The sequence below is a fragment of the Lissotriton helveticus genome, chromosome 4_1 (assembly GCF_964261635.1).
Source record: "Lissotriton helveticus chromosome 4_1, aLisHel1.1, whole genome shotgun sequence".
In the NCBI taxonomy this organism is placed as follows: Eukaryota; Metazoa; Chordata; class Amphibia; order Caudata; family Salamandridae; genus Lissotriton; species Lissotriton helveticus.
The window spans coordinates 1112573911-1112592314 of NC_136063.1; positions in this window are offsets into that span (position 1 = coordinate 1112573911).

Here is an 18404-nt window from a genome sequence, read left to right on the forward strand (position 1 = left end):
ACTGATGACATCTCAAATGACACCACTGATGACATCATCCTTGTGAAAGAGTGGCAGACCTCCTTTCAGCGTAATAAAACCTTTGAAACACACCTTCAAAAATAGAAACTAAAATTTTCAAAAAAATGGAGATACCAATACCAGTTACAAGAACCTATTCACTAATTCCAACATCTACATACACATCCACTCATTCACCAACAGTTCTATATAGTCACTCATGCATGTACTCACTCATCAAATGTACGCATACACATATACATCCTGTTACACACCGATACTTATCCCTAGAGTTACTCACACACATGCAAATAAACTATCAAACATCCATTTACTTGCATATACAGCTATACACACACCACTACACTTACTTCTACAGAATCGTACACATACTTACTTTCTTAAACAATCACTTATAGAAACACATACTTATTTATACAGGAACTCTTACAATCTCTCACTCTCACATATACTCACTTATATATATCAATACTGACATATACTAGTTTAAAATATATGTAGTTACTCATAAAGATACTATTGAGACAGTCATTCACTCACTAACACAGCCATACACACACTCATGCACCCATGCTGTCTTCAAAAAACATACAGTGAGTCACTCATTCCTGCATCTATGCGCTAAGTAATACCCCCACCACACCATACAGACACTCATACTGACCAACCAACTAATAACCCATATACACACTCATGTAGCTACTCACCAACCCTTGCAGCCACCTATACACAAAGTGAGACACTGATACATATATTTAAATATTTAAAAATTATTCGCTAATACATGTATTCACTAAGATACACGTAATAAGTCAGTTATACAATCAATTTTACAAAAAAACATCCATTTAGACACTTATTTACCCATTTATTCTTCAATCGACCTTTAGATATACATATATAAAAAATATTTATTTTTCAGAAAGACACACATTCACTGGATGATGTCATCAGTGATGTCATTTGAGATGTCATCAGTGATGTCATGAGTGATGTCTCTGACCATGCCATGAGTGATGTAATCTGTGACGTCATCAGCAGTGGATTGCGGGCGCGCGAGTTATAGTTAGCTGAACTAACTATAAAGGGGGAATTTCAATGGTTTTGTACGAGTGAAATGTCCAGCTGACTATACCATGTGTGAAACCTATGGTTTTTTCAGTGAATTTTATATACATGTATATACACACATATATATATATATATATATATATATATATATATATATATATATATATATATATATATATATATATATATATATATATATATATATATATATATATATATATAAATATGTATACATAGTGAGCGAGAGAGAGAGAGAGAGAGAGAGAGGGGGGCACAGAGAGAGATACATATATATAGAAAGACAGAGAGAGAGTGATAACTGAGGTTAAAGTGCTGTTAGATTTACATTCTGCATAACAAGAATGATGATAAATTCTTGATGTAGATTCTCTGTAGATTATGAGGCATTGCAGATTTTCCAATAATGTAGAATGTAGAATGTAGGGGCGTCCACCTTAGTGGTGGATTATCTCACACTGGGGTTGTAAGCATGACTCTAAGGTTGGATGTCAATATGTTTATTTCAGGAATGTGTAGTATATTTTACCAAACAATGAAGGACTGTCCCTAGAGTCTGCGAGAAGGTGTCTTTTCAGTGGAAAATGTATGTCTATCTGCCTCTTGACCTAAAATTGTGAGTTATGTGAAGTCTTTAAGAGAATAATAGTGTTAAGTTGAATGGAAAGCAAACTTTTTTAGAGGGTGTTTCAATGTTTAGAAATGGTGACTCCAATAAGGTCGATGAAGTCGTTTTGTTTGTTAAGTTGTTGACTATCAGTGAAAAGTGAGTGACATCCACCATATGTGGGTGACTTGACAGATATGCTGTGTGTTCAATATGTGGTCAAAATGTATGTTTATTATCAGATGACTGGTGATAGAAAATTGCCCACAGGTGTAGCTGGATGAAAAACTTCATAAACATTATTGGAATCTGTTATAATGACTGAATGATGAGTAATGTAGTATGTGAGGTTATAACGATTACACTAAGGAGGCATAAGTTATAATTAGCTATGTAAACTATAACTGGTGAATTTTCTTTAGGGATTTTAAAATGCTAGTCTTTACCTCATTTCAATACCTATCTATAATGTCACTTTAACGTTTGTTTTTTTGTTTTGTCAATTTCTGTTTATATTAATGTAAGCTAAGATCTTACTTTAACCTTTGCTTTTTTCACTGAATTTGTGTTTTTTATCATATTCAAAAGTTCAGCAGAAACTCAACCCCTCCGGTAATGTGCCTCAAAAGTCCCTTTGCATGTGGGCTAACCCCCTCTACTCTTAGCCATTGACCTGCGACCAGAACCTCTCTCTAAACCCACTGCAAGTGATCAACTCCCATGTGGATGGCAAACTCCCTGCCCTGCCTCCCTGTCTTTGGCTGTACACAGCAGGTGGCTTGCTGCAGGGTGTGACCGCCCCACGGATCTCCAATCCACATTCCCTTATTTGCTATTATTTTTTGGGTACCGCGGGACTCCCACAGTACCCACCATGCAGTCTTCCCTCACACCATGGTATTTCATTACAGTGCAAGATTTCTCTGGGAAGCAGAAGGTTGTATAGCATCTCCTGTGGTACTCCTGTTGCACCGCCACAGAAGGGCGAGCTGGGTCTCGTGAGAGGTCCGTCCTACTTTTGGCACCAAATACATATTTTTTTATTTATAGAGGGATGCCTCTGGTCCCCCCAAAAATGCTGGAGAGTTGGGCTATCTCTACCCTGCCCCCTAAAATTCCTTAGTGAAAGCTTTACCGGCACACAGAGACCGAGTGCATGAGTCCTGTAATGGTGACTGCAACATTTTCTTCTGCGATTGCTTGGTACGGTGGTACATGAAACCGTCACGCAGTACTGAAAGAGCTCAAGGGAAGAAACACTCTCTCAGCCAATAAGAGAGTCCTATTTTTTAATTTATGGTACCACTGGACTCCAGCAGAATCAGCCATCCATGTATAAGTTTCGAACCCTTTCATGCCTACCCCAATTCCCCCAATAAATGTTAGTGTTTTAAAAACATCAACAACAAATATAATTAAGGGGGACCCCAGGGCAATTTATTGACCAGCTCTGAATACACGCCCCAATTACATATACCACAAAAAGTATCAGAGGGTCAGAATCTTAAAGGTGATTACCAGAAACAAGGGTGGTTGCCAATAAAGCCAAATACAGAGAACTATAGCAACCAAATCAGGTTTGTGTCTGATCTCTGGCACCCATCAGTCACCACTCGGAACCGCCCTTCATCATTTGGGGCTCCGAGGACAAACACCATACCTATTGTTTGCTCCGACAGAGAAGGACTAGCCCTCCTGTGGGGTAAGGATGGTTAATGTGAGTTAAAAAGATATATACTCACAACGTGGCTGTGGGGTAAAAAAAGAGTGCAGTGCTAGGGATAAGTAATACCAAGAGTAGTAAGGAAAGTGAATAAAATTGGTTTAAGGAGCAAAAAATATTTTATTAAAGTACAACTCCTGACACCAAGGTTAAAAAATAGCCAAGACAGAGGAATTAATAAACTGTCTAGCGATGGAACGTGGTCGACATGTTTCAGCAATTCTTGGCCAATCGGCCTTGCTTTCTTCAGGACCTAAATTTTAACGCTACTGCAAACAAAAAAACCCCTTTTGTGAAATAGTGTGTTCTATACAAAGAAAATACTGGAACGATTTCATTACAAATTGTATATGTCACCTGAACCTTCTAGGTATACTCGTTCCGATACTCCTTCCCAATTCAGTAATTAACTGAAAAAGAAAGACATGGCATAAATACCGCAACCACCACCTGTACACCCCAGTGAACCACCTTGTACACCAGCGTACATTTTTAACGTAGGTGAGATCAATATCCAGGATATTCAATCATTACACACTGTGTTGTACTAGTGTCATCCGTACAGATAGAACTAGAATGTGAAAAAGTAGAATACAAATTTCACGGACTCCTTCTTACCTGATTTGTAAGAAGTAAAGACCTCACCCCACCTGGCTGCGGCTCAGGACAAAGGTGAAGCACCGCTCTGGAAAAGGTGAATAAGTCAAACTAGTGAGTCACTCACCAAGGTGTCAACAAAAGATTCACAGGGAAGTTACCGAGACCAAAAGTCATAATGTTGGGCTAGGGCACGTAAGAGTATGGTAATGCGCTGGTGTGCCCTTGCTAGACGACATATTAGTTGTCTTGCCCATTCACAGCTTGTTCAGTCAAGTATCCATGAAAAATTCACTCATCAAGATGGGATAATTCCATAATTAAACGCCAACTCTCATGCAACTGGATATTATTGGGTTAATTTATCTTCCTGCTAGGAAGTGTTCACCCAGGCCATGGTACCATATCAGTGCATATATGCAGTTGCATTTACTCCCTCGTTGTTTGTGAAGAAGCCACGAGTGTAGCGATGCAAGCTAACATCCAATGAACCCCTACTGCCTGAGAAAACGCTTAAATGTCACTCGGCATTCAGAAGCGCTGAACCCTGTCAGCAAGCGCCGTTCAAGTCGGCAAATGCAGAATATTGCCGGTTAGTAAAGCAAGAGCCAGTAGTATAGCAGGGAAAATAGGGAAAGTAAGCTCGCAGTCCCCTTACCTAACCGTCGGTACTCCGGCGCGGCATCTGTGCCGTCTGGGGAGGTGCCGGTGGAGTGTTTCCAATCGCTATTTAGTTCCTAGCAAAGGATTGACTGGAACCACCCACGTGTTGTGAGGAAGATGCGCGTCATGCGTCCATTGTGATAGACGCGCTGTGAATGGTTAGACGCAGCATGGATCGAACTCTAGCGAGCGGGGATAGGGTAGATGCCCGAAACGTCTGGCCAATCACAGGCAGTGCCCACGTTGCTATGGGAATGTTAGTAAAGGTAAATAAAAATAAACTGAGCAGACGTAGATGGACATCGGGCTGTGGCAGATAAGTACGATGTTCGTAAAAGAACATACCTGTTGCCTACCAGTACTACGGCTGAGCGCTGCAAAAAGTATATATACAGAATAGCCAGTAAATACAACGCTGTAAACAATCGTTAATGATAAACCTTTGGACTGAGATATTAAAAGGCTGGAGGTACCCATACTGTTTTAACAGGAACCAGCCAAAGTCCGTCTCTGACTTGCAAAGATAGTAGGAGTTCGTCAAGGCCGTTACGATGCACCCTGTGTTCAGGGGTTACCCCCTGTCAATCAAGGTGACTCTTTAGTACAAGAGATTTAAAGGAATATACATTAATAATGCACACCTTAATACCGGTTCTGACTTATGACACGTCGCAAGGTATGGATGATAATGTCAGAACGAAGACCACGGTATGTCGTCGTTCAACCCTGTGCGATCAGTGCCAAGGGTCAGAACCCATTTTTGCTCTTTCTTGAGCAGAAAATTACTCACATTAGTGACATGGGACGGGATGAACGGTTTTTCAAGGACCGTCCATTTAAATGACGTAGGAGGATGGTTCATGGTGATGAAATGATTGGTTAATCTAGTTGCCTGCCTCTTGCAGTTGATGGTACTTCTGTGTTCAGACAACCTCACCTTGATCTTACGAGTAGTCATCCCTACGTATCTAAGGCCGCAGGGACAGGTGATCAAATAGATTAATTTGTCGCTATTGCAATTGGTAAATCTCAATTGCCTCCACGGTCTAGATGTACCAATGTCAATTTCTGTAGTTTTTGACGTCTGGGCACAAGATTGACATGTGCCACATGGGTGATGACCGGCTACTGGGGGGAGGTCCCATAGAGTACCTACTGCTCTCGGGGTCTCATCACGTGGTCTGGTATGGACCATACGATCTCTCAAATTAGGTCCTCTCTTGAAGGCAAACAACGGTTGTGGAATCGAGTGGGGTCCTGAATTTAAGATAGACCACCGTTTCTTCACTGCTTTCTTGATGTTGTTTGATAATGTGCCAAAGGTATGCACAAAAGTAAGTCTCTCCAAAGGGGGTTTAGGAGGAGCAGGTTCCAATATTGCAGCTCGACAGTTGTTACTCGCCCTTTTCATAGCTCGATGTACCAGGCGAGGAGGATATTTCCTGTTGATAAGTTGAGTCTTGAGTGCCGTGGAGTGCACCTTGAAGGCCGTGCTGGTAGAACAGTTCCTCTGGACTCGCAAGAATTGCCCAAATGGCAAATTATCCCGTAATGACTTCGGGTGATGGCTGTCATAAGCCAAAAGGGAGTTCCTGGACATGGGTTTCTTGTACAGTTCTGATTGTAAACCACTGGGAGTGGCATTGATCATCAGGTCAAGAAAGGCCAAATTCAAACCACCAGCATCTATGGTGAAGCGTAGGAAGGCATTCCTGCTGTTTAGCCAGCCGAGAAAATCCTGACAGCTTTCCTTAGTGCCCCTCCAGACCACCAATATATCGTCGATATATCGTTTCCATGTTTTTATGTGGTCGAGGTATGGGTTGGACTCAGTCAGGACATGTCGTTGTTCGAAGTAGTGTACGTAAAGGTTCGCCAGGCTGGGGGCATAAACGCTCCCCATACTGGTCCCCGACACTTGCAAGTATAAATTCTCTTCGAACTTGAAAAAAATTTTCTTCATCGCCAGGGTGGCACAGGCCATAATGAAGTGCACCGGAGTAATGGTGTCCAACTCCTTAGATTCCAGTAAAGACTGAATCACTTCAAGCGTTTCGTCCTGAGGTATGGAGGTGTATAAGGCCTCTACATCGAATGACACCAACAAATCAGTGGTGACATCGAAATCCAAAACCGGTAAGAGGCGTAAAACGTCCGCGGTATCTTTCAGGTATGTTGGCATAGTTTGGACCATTGGGCGTAGAAAATGGTCAACAAACGTCGACAAGGGTTCCAAAATGGACCCAATGCCTGAAATGATCGGCCTCCCTGGCGGCGGGGTTGCTCCTTGTGCACCTTCGGTAAGATGTAGAAATAAGGAGTGACTGGATGTTCTGTATTAAGGAATTTAGCCTCAGAATCAGTCACCCAGCCTTCAGCAAGTGCTTCTTCTGTCATATTCCGGATCGTTCTTTGTAAATCACATGTGGGATCCTGCTCAAGGAGGCGGTAGGACCTGACATCACTCAGCTGACGGAGACATTCTGCTCGATACGTCTCTGTGTCCAAGACAACAATCGCCCCGCCTTTGTCCGCTGGTTTCACGATTATGGAGGCATCAGCTGACAAAGTTTTGAGGGCTTGATGCTCCACTTTAGGAAGATTATGAAAGGGCCTTACATCTTGTTTGAACAATTCTTCAAGATCTCTCTCGAGGGCCTGTTCGAAAGCCAATACATGGGCTGGCATCAGGTGAGTGGGTGGATAGAAAGTCGATTTAGGTCTAAGCCCTGTATTCGTCTTTGCCTCTTCTTGTGGTGATCTGTCTTTGTCCACGAAAAAGAAGTGTAGTCTCACTTTTCTGATGAACCTGGCCAGTTCCAAACGAGTTTCAAAATGATAATTTCGAAAGGTAGGAACAAAACCCAGGCCTCTGTTGAGGGCAGACTGTTCAATCTCAGTCAAAATGCGACTGCTCAAATTCATTACAATGCTGCCTCCGTGTGGGTTTGTTCCTTGTTCTTGGCCGTGTTGCTCCGTAAGTTCCTGGTCGAACTCGTCGTTGGTGGTGAGCTGAACTGCACTTGAGGTTGTGCTGGTGTTTGAACTGGAGCTTGACCTCTCCTTCTTCCACGTGACCTGCCGTGGCCATACCCTAAAAAAGGCTGTCCGGTGAAATTGGTTGGGAAAGCCGGTGGGTAATTCAGTGGAAAAGGACCCATTGGGGCTTGAAAGGGATTCTGTTGGTTGGGGAAGAAACCCGGGCCTCCACACTGCCAGTTGTTGGGTGGCCACCATTGCTGTGGTCCCTGATTATGTTGGTTGCCCCGCCATGATTGATTAAAGTTCTTTTTGCCTCGGCCCCTCCTTGGTCTAGTCTGGTTATCACTATTGGAGTCACTACCTGAGGTGTTGCTATCTGAGTCAGAAGTACCATAACTAGAACTGGTTTTACGACTGTTAGAGTTCGCAGATGGAGCATATGATTCACTGGTGTAAGGATAGACCCGGTCAAATTGAAATTTGTCCAGATCTTTCTTGAATTTCTCCATCTTCGTGAATAAGATATGTTCTTTATATTCACTATTAGTCTTATCAGATTCCTCCTTTTTCTTACGGAAGATCTTTTCAGAGAGTGTAGCTTTAATTTTTGATTCGGTGATCTGAATCTCTACCAAAATTGCATCAGCCGCCAGTTTGGAAGTTTTAATAATCAGGATCAACCAGTCTCTGGTACAACGCCAGGCAATCATTGCCCAACTCTTAAGAAAATCTTTATCTTTTAGGAAGAGTCTGGGGGCATTTGTGACAATGAGCCCAGTGGGGGCACAGTCATTCCGAACATATTGGGCCATAATAGAACCATGCATAGCTGTTCTAGTCATAGATTTCTTAAGGCCCAATAGCTTGCCCCATTCCTCTTCACTGGTTGCAATCAACACAGGTGTGACATCTCGTAGGTCTGGAAAGTCGGCTAGGACTGACAAAAGGTCCTCATCATCAAATGAGAGACCATGATTCTCTCCCATGGTAACTGAAAAAATGACAGAAGCCCAAGCAACTATGAATCAGACGTTGACACCATCCACCGCGGATAAATCCACCCTGATGCGGGTGAATTGAGGTGTAGTCTATAAAAGATCTACACTAAAGAACACGGGTCCGCAGTTCAGCAACTGCTCAAAGTACATCAACAACAAATATAATTAAGGGGGACCCCAGGGCAATTTATTGACCAGCTCTGAATACACGCCCCAATTACATATACCACAAAAAGTATCAGAGGGTCAGAATCTTAAAGGTGATTACCAGAAACAAGGGTGGTTGCCAATAAAGCCAAATACAGAGAACTATAGCAACCAAATCAGGTTTGTGTCTGATCTCTGGCACTATCAGTGTTTTAAAAACAGCTAAACAGATTACAAAAAGCACATTTTCTGAGGTTTTTTCTATTGGTATTTTTTTTTATTTATTCTTAGCTACTAAAAACAATTGCACGAGGTTCACATTAAAATAATGTTAAAAAGAATGATGCTAAAGTCTCATCAATAGGTATGCTGTTATTTTTCTGGTAATTCTTGCTCAGTGAATATTAGATTCAGTAGCAAAATGCACTTTCTAAGGACATTTCTAACTTTGTCCCTAATTTGTTGTAACTTGTTCAGCTGTCTTTTTTTATGGGCAGGCAAAGTTTCCTATGCCAATTAATATGGAAAATACATTTTTGGGTGACTCCCCTTGTTCTTGTCCTCCACTTGACAAATGAATGTGACACTTTCCATGAAGGATCTGAGGTGGTTGAACTTTTATTGGCAGAGTTGTGTGCAGATTCGTTAAATGGCGTCAAAGTTGTTACAAAAGCAAAAATTGCTATAACTGTAACCAATGGCAACCAACACTGTGTTTTTATGTATATATACACACATATCAGTGCAGGTAAGAGTGGTGGGGCTGGGTGGGGGGTGGATTTGGACAGAGGACAATGAGGGAAGATTAAATATCGTCTGTAGAATCCCCCCAACCCGGCCCGCCGCCCAATCGCTCTTACCTCCACGGACTGCTGCTGATATATATTACTTACTGGCGGTTGCCAGTAGGTACTTATAGTTAATATGTAGTTTCCATTGAAAGCATTTTTTCATTTGCCAATAACTTTGGTGTCGTCTGACGAGACATTTTCAAAACTAGTTTGACACTCACTGCAGCTGCTAACTTTAACATTTTGGGGGCTTCCGTCAAGCAGGCCAGACAAAAAGGGGTGGTCCAAAACACATTTTCCCCATGTTAATTTCCATAGGAACTTTAGACAAGGCTACAGCCCACACTGCTGAGCAGAATTACACCAAATTTAGAAGAAAGGTAGCTGTTGGTCCAGTAACCTTTTTGTGAATTGGTGAAAATCCGTTCCATCGTTTTGGAGTTATTTAAAGGTTTTTCAGCTATACAAATGGGGACGTAAAGGGTTTAAGATTCTGATGCGGGGCTACGCGGAAGCACGAGACAGGAGGGGTGTTGTAATTGACTGGCCTTAAACTGAGGAAAATGTTGCGGCCGCTATTTAATGACCTGGGGGATTGTGAAAAGGAATTGAAACAGCTAACAGGGGTGAGGGTAGGTGTACCTGTTCCCCATATAGGTATTGTAGGGGCCTGTTAGTAGTTTTTTATACGTTTTTTATAAGTTTATAAGTTTCCACCTGGAGAACAACAAGGACCGCAACACTGCCGCCTTGCTAGAAAACCTCACCAACCTCGGACTCAAGCAACTGGTCAACACCCCCACCCACTACGCCGGCCACACGCTTGATCCCGTCTTCTCTTCCAGCCAGCACATCACCTTCAGCCACGCCACCGGACTCCACTGGACCGACCACAGCTGCGTCCACTTCAGCTTCAGAAGAACCACGACCCACCACCACCCGCAACAGGCTCCTCACAGGAGCTGGAGCAAGATCACGGCCGACCAGCTCACCACCTTCCTCAGCCAGAGCCCACCCGCCACCACAACGGACCCTAACGAAGCAGCCCGCAACTTCACACAGTGGCTGACCGCCTGCGCCGACGACCTCGCACCACTGAAGAACCCTCCCAGCAGACCCAGAAGCAAGAAGGCCTCCTGGTTCACCGGCGAACTCCAGGACTCCAAGAAGAACTGCCGCACCCTCGAGAAAGCCTGGCTCCGCGACCAGACCACAGACCACATGACCGCCCTCAAACAAGCCACCCGCAAGCACCACCAGCTTATCCGCACCACCAAGAAGAAATCACTGAAGGATCGACTGGACAACAACGCCCACGACAGCAAGGAACTCTTCAGCATCGTCAAGGAGTTCTCCAACCCCAGCACCAGCAACAACGACATCACTCCTTCACAAGATCTCTGCGACTCTCTCGCCTCGTTCTTCCACCGCAAGATCGCCGACATCCACAACAGCTTCGGTGCACCATCCACGCACCCAACCGTCGAACCAACGCCCCCCACCGCCACCCTCCGCACCTGGACCACGGTGACCACCGAAGACACAGCCCGCACGATGAACACCATCCACTCCGGATCTCCGACCGACCCCTGCCCCCACCACGTCTTCAACAAGGCCGACTCCACCATCGCACCCCAACTTCGGAACATCATCAACACCTCCTTCAACACCGCCACCTTCCCGGAGAGCTGGAAGCATGCCGAGCTCAGCGCCCTACTGAAGAAACCAACAGCGGACCCCACCGACCTCAAGAACTTCCGCCCCATCTCGCTCCTCCCTTTTCCTGCGAAAGTCATCGAGAAGATCGTGAACAGACAGCTGGCCGCCTTCCTCGAGACGAACGGATCCCTCGACCCCTCGCAGTCCGGTTTCAGAGCCAATCACAGCACCGAGACCGCCCTGATCGCAGCCACCGATGACATCCAAGCCCTGCTCGACAACGGGGAAACAGCGGCCCTCATCTTCCTGGACCTCTCCGCAGCGTTCGACACTGTCTGCCACCGCACCCTCGTCCAACGCCTCAGCAACATCGGCATCCAAGAGAAGGCACTGGAGTGGATCATCCCGTTCCTCGCCGGAAGAACACAGAGAGTTCGCCTTCCCCCGTTTCGATCCGAGGCCACCGAAGTCATCTGCGGCATACCACAAGGATCTTCACTCAGCCCCACTCTCTTCAACGTCTACATGAGACCTCTTGCAGCCATCGCACGCCAACACAACCTCAACATCATCTCCTACGCCGACCACACCCAGCTGATCCTCTCCCTCACCAGGGACCCCGACACCGCCAGAACCAGCCTACACGAAGGGATGAAAGACGTCGCCGAGTGGATGAAGAACGGGGGGTCAGGGAACCTACATTCGGCACTGGAGCCCAACATCGCTCCAGAGGTGTGGCAGGCACACTTTCAGTCCTTATATAGCTCCGAGCTGGGAGAATCTTCTGCAGTTACTGAGGTGGGCTGGCCGGGATATGAGGGTGAGCCTATAACGCTGGGTGAAGTCACTGCTGCCATTTCAGCCCTGGCTTCTGGAAAGGCACCGGGACTGGATGGCTTACCTGGAGATATGTTTAAACAAGAGCCCATTGTCTGGGCGCCTTACCTTGCTGCCCTCTTCAATGGAGTCATTGGTGGCATGGAAATTCCCAGTACTTGGCTGGGGGCAGAGGTGGTCCTTATCTTTAAAAAGGGCTCGCCTCTGCTCCCAGCCAACTATAGACCCATCAGTTTAATAGACGTGGCACAGAAACTGTTTGGCAGGGTCTTGCTGAATCGGCTCCAGGACTGGATGGAGGAGGTGGGTGCCCTTAGTCCTTACCAGGCGGGATTTAGGAGAGGGGTATCCACAGTGGATCAGGTCTTTAGATTGAATCTCATCTATTGGAGGGCAGCAAAATTCGAGGGCGGCAGTTTGTACACAATTTTTGTGGACTTACGAGCCGCCTTCGATTTGGTGCCGAGGGGGAAACTTTGGAGCGTCCTGGCAGAGATGGGCGTTCCCCCGGACATCCTACTAATCCTACGGAGGCTCCATCAAAATAATTATGCCCGAGTGAGGTGTGGGCGCTCGGGGGAACTGACGGATAGATTCCCCGTTGGCCGCGGGGTAAGACAGGGTTGTGTGTTGGCACCGACCCTGTTCTGCCTCTTCGTCAACGGGGTAATCGCCCACCTAAATGCCACTGACTATACTGACGCTCCCAAATTGAATGGCAGCAGGGTGCCCGCAATTATGTTTGCGGACGACACCCTGCTGCTATCCAAAACCCCAATGGGGATACAGAGGATCCTCGATTCATTTCTGGCCTTCTGCACCGACAGAGGGCTAGAAATCAACGCAGCAAAAACTAAATTCATGGTTTTGAATCCGAGTCAAAAATTGCGTCCGAATCCGCAACTGGGAGCTGTGCGACTCGAGAGAGTATCCACCTTTGCATATCTTGGTGTGACTCTTAACGAAACCATGTCTTGGGGAGCCCATCAGACTAGGGCAAACCTCAAACTTACACAAACTACTGGAGGTATTGCCCGGATGATGACCGGTTCATCATACCGCCCACTGGGGGCACTAATCCAGATATACAAGGCCCAGGCTAGGGGTGCGATCATGTATGGGGCGGAATTGTGGGGTCATACACCCTGCCGGAGTATGACACTTACGGAAAACAAGTTTATAAGACGGATAGCCGCACTTCCGCCCAGTACTCCGCTGCTCCCCCTGAGGCTGGATTTGGGCCTACGACCGTTAGCGGACGAAATAAGCTTGAGACCTATAGCTTTTTGGCATAGGTTGTGGAGCAGTAACGATCTCGCAGAATATAGGGCGGAATTGGCCGAATTATTGAACCATCCAAAAGCGCTCCATATCCCCTGGGTCAAAAACATTCAAACTACCTGTATGGAACTAGGGCTCCCTGATTTATGGACGGACCCGGCGAATGCTGCATTAAGCATTTCTAAAAAGTCCCTGGCCAACATATACTACGAATACAAACTAACCAGGGCCCGATCAATGCAGCCAGAAGGGTCCTTATCCTCTGAGTTTTTGCAAAGCAAGGACCTTTATAGGTTCGAGAAGGTACTGGATCCTATCTCTCCTGTTTTAGCTAGGAAGTTGTTTCTCCAATGGAGATACGGCACGCTGCCCTTTTGGTCCTTCACAAGCACTTGGTCACCTTGCTCCATCACAAAGCAGTGTCCGGCCTGTGATGCCACAGAGGAAACCGATCTACATGTGGTTTTCTTCTGCCCTGCTTACAAGGCAGCTAGAAAATATTGGCTCCTCCCATTGATAAGGAACATGGGCTGCAGGGAATATGCACCAATGTACAGGATTTTAAAATCTGATGTCTCTGCCCCAATAGTTTTTGCATTAACAAAATTTCTTATTAAGGTTTGGTATACACGTATCCGCATTTTAAAAACGTTGGGTCTCTCTTAAAAAATTTTAAGATGTACAGTTCAAGTAATTTGTATACATATTCCAATGGTACTATCTTTTATGAATCGATGTATTGTGATGTATTTGTGTATTGTTACCTTTTATGGCCAATGGCCGAAATAAAGATTGGATATGGTATGGATGAAGAACAGCCGCCTCAAACTGAACTCAGACAAGACGGAAGTCCTCATCCTGGGACCATCGCCCTCCACCTGGGACGACTCCTGGTGGCCTCCCGCCCTGGGCACCGCTCCCAAGCCAACAGACCACGCACGCAACCTGGGCGTCATCCTGGACTCTTCCCTCTCGATGACCAGACAAGTCAACGCCGTCTCCTCATCGTGCTTCAACACCCTACGCGTGCTCTGCAAGATCTTCCGATGGATCCCGACCGAAACCAGGAAGGCGGTCACCCAGGCACTCGTCACCAGCCGACTGGACTACGGAAACACCCTCTACGCCGAACCACAGCCAAGCTACAGAGGAGACTCCAACGCATCCAGAACGCCTCCGCCCGACTCATCCTGGACATCCCCCGGCGCAGCCACATCTCCGGCCACCTGAGGGACCTGCACTGGCTCCTCGTCAACAAGAGGATCACGTTCAGGCTCCTCACCCACGCACACAAGTCTCTCCACGACCTGGTCCCCAAGTACCTCAACGACCGACTGACCTTATACACGCCCACCCGCCAGCTACGATCTACTAGCCTCGCCCTCGCCGCGGTACCACGCATCCGAAGAGCCACCGCCGGAGGCAGATCCTTCCCCTACCTGGTGGCCAAGACATGGAACTCCCTCCCCATCCACCTTTGACTGACCCAGGACCATCTCGCCTTCAGGAAAGAACTCAAGACCTGGCTGTTCGAGCAGTAGCGGACCCCTTCCCCCAAGCGCCTTGAGACCCTCCCGGGTGAGTAGCGCGCTATACAAATGCTATGATTGATTGATTGATTGATTGAAAGGCAAGTTCCTTTATTTATCCACGCAGTTGTGGTCGTAACTCAGTCCTGATACTCAGCATGGCCTCGGTGTCGAGGTGGAGTTGGGGATCCAACCGGGGATTGGACTGCCATTTTATGAAGCCAGAACTGGTCCCGGGGAATATTTGTAAAATGAAAATATTATAAAAGGGGTTGGGGTAGGAGGTACCCTAACCCAATAACTGTATTGTAGGGTTTGGAATGTATATCTTTGAGTTCCAAAATGCTGTAAACTGTTCTCTATTTTCACATAAAAGGAGTTGTGACTCAGCGCTGTACCCCCATGTAATGTTGCAATGGAGTCACAAACCTTGGCGGAAAAAAAGAAATATCTCCAAACACTGATTTACACAGTAATGCATGCACTCACGGTCACACAGACATGCACACATCTACACATAGAGCCACTCATAGAGTCATGCAACCACTCACAAACCCACTCACAGACTCACACCCCCACGTATATAATCACTCAGTCACTCACCCACTCAGAGACCAACTCACATACTTTTCTACACACTTACAGGCCCACTGAGATACTCACAAACTCACTCAGAGACTCATGCACCCACTCACAGATCCACTCAGAGACTCATTAACCCACTTACATAACCACTTGGACAGTCACTCACTCACTCAGATACTTACACATCCATTAACAGACCCACTTAGACACTCATGTACCCACTAATAGACTTACTCAGAAACTCATGCTCCCAGTCACAGACTCACTGAGAGGCTCACACAACCACTGTTGGACTCACCCAGACAGTCATACACCCACTCAAGACCCATTCAGGCACTCATGCACCCACTCACATGCCCAGTGATAGAGTCATGCTGTGGAAATGTACAGTTTTAGGGGTACACTGCTGCAGGGTCACCCTTTTGTCCAGGGGTTCAAAGACCACCAAAACAGTGATCGGCACTGGAGTTGGAATAAATAATACGTTTATAATTTCACTCATGAGTGGGACCACATCCATACAGCACTTTCAAGTGCTGCATGAGGTAGTACACTGAATTCACAAACCGTGTCCCTTTTATACTAATTTTCTGCAGTGTAAGCATGTGAACAGAAATAGGAAGAATACGTTTTAGAAATAGCTATGAGCAAACAAGGGCAGATGAATAACTACTTGGTCAGCAAAGTGGGAGGGGAAGCATAAATGCTTATGGCAGCAGTAAATGGTCGACAGTTAATAACTGAGACCAGGTGCACTGGCAGCTACAACCCTCAGCACGTACATTGCTTGTAGCTGAGTCAGGAAGTCAACTAAAATAGATAACACAAGCAGAGTAAAAAGACGAGCAGCAGAGGATGGGAGAGTTAATAAGGAAACAAAATGGACACCATAACCGAAATGGCTGTCGCTTACACTAAGTAAAATATTACACATTTCCACAAATGACCCTTTTCGCATAAGCTAAGACATTTTCTTGTGCTTTAAAAGGGGTACGATAAACATCATGTATACCAATCAGCATCATATCGCTGACTTCTCTGTCTATTGCTAAACGGGCATTTACATTTTGGACATTTATTTTAGATGGAAGACTAGTGGTATAAGTGGAAATACAGGGGGAACAAAGCATTGGCCCGCATTGGATACATAAACAACAAGAGAAGAGAATTGCAATAATTATGAACAAGGCTGATAATATTTTCAAACCCCATTCAGAAAATACACTCCAGAACCATCCAGCACAAGTCCATGTTCCTAAATCTTGAAGTATCTCAGTGGCTATTTTATGCATTTTGGAAATGGCATCATAAACAGAAAGCGCGTGGTCAGGGATAAATACACAACAACTACTACCGATAATGCGACATGCTCCACCACGATCAGCTAGAATGACACCTAGTACCATTCTATTTTGTAAAGTAACAATTCTCATAATTTGGAGTTGTTCTGTAATATCACCAAGCACCATTGCTGTCTGATTAGTCACAAACTCTACTTCACGAGTCAAGCGTCTGATCTTCCTACTATCTAAAGCCGCAGCAACAAAGAAAAAGAGTCCCAAATTACAGTCAACATATTGCTGTAATGCAGTGTCAGTTTGATCCACTTCATCAGTATTCAGAGTTCCTTTAAATCGATTCAAGGAAATGTCATGAAACAGTTTTTGATCTTTATGATAAGATGCAGGTGCTAGGAACACAGGAGGAAGCAAGAAGGATACATAACATGTTCCAGACCATCCGATTGGTAGATGATAGTAGCCTTTACTCCCACAAATGAAATAAGTGTTGTGTGAGGATAGAAAATTGCTATTGTTTGTTCCAGTAATGTTCAATACTGTGATACATTCACTTTTTACCACTGGGATACTACCAAAACTGTATACACAAAGATTTGCTTGGGCTCTAGTAACAGCGATAACAAAAGGCCTGTTACCCTTGGCCTCTCGATTGTTAGGGAAAACATAATGCGTGGAGAAATGTCCTCTGCGATACTCCTCCATTTCCCATACAGTTATTTTGGCTTGTGGGTCCCCTTCCTCATCGGGGTAGCAAACTTTATTAAGTTGTGCATTTAGTCCTCCTATATCAGTTAGAGTAATATTAGCAACTTCAGAGGCCCACAACAGTGCGAACCAGGCTCTATAGGAGCCATTATGCGCAAATGGCAAGGGAAAGAAAGGTGTTCCTCCATTGTTCTGATGATCCTGCATAATTCCACATACCCAGCATTTGGTAATGTTCATAGCATTATGAGTATGATGCAACATTTGTATGAAAATGTTATTGAGATACGACATTTGGTGTTTCTTTTCATGATAGGAAAGAGTAAAATAATAATGTTCGTGGGGACAGGAGTAGTAGCAGTCAGTACGTTTTGAGCCGGAGCTACTTCCTCTACAACCCACATTATAACAGCGATGATGAGCAGTCAAAGTTAGTCCAATAGCGAGCAACATATTTTTACTACAGACTTTGCAGCATTCAATTTCTTCTCCTCTGGCATGTTCATTTCATCGGTAAACAACAAAACAGATGGTGCCCTAAGGCCCTGGGCAGGCATTGGTTTCTTCACTAACGTTGAGACAAGTAGTCACTAAAAGGCTACCCCCCTTTGTAGTCAGTCTTTAACCATCCAGGACAGTGGTTCAAACAGTCTCTTTCTGCGATGAAATATCTTTCTTCCTGGATTGAAGCAGATATCTAGATGTGCCAGGGATCGTGTAGTCCAAGAAGACTTCCTCAGGTCTTTCAGGTGACTCAGCTCGTCCTTTCTTGGTAACCAGGATGTCGCAGTGATCTGTCAACGCAGCTGGGCTCACGAGTGCATGCAGAACTTTATGACAATGGGTGGCATGCACCCAATTCTTCAGGTTGGTCACTGGTACTGCAGTT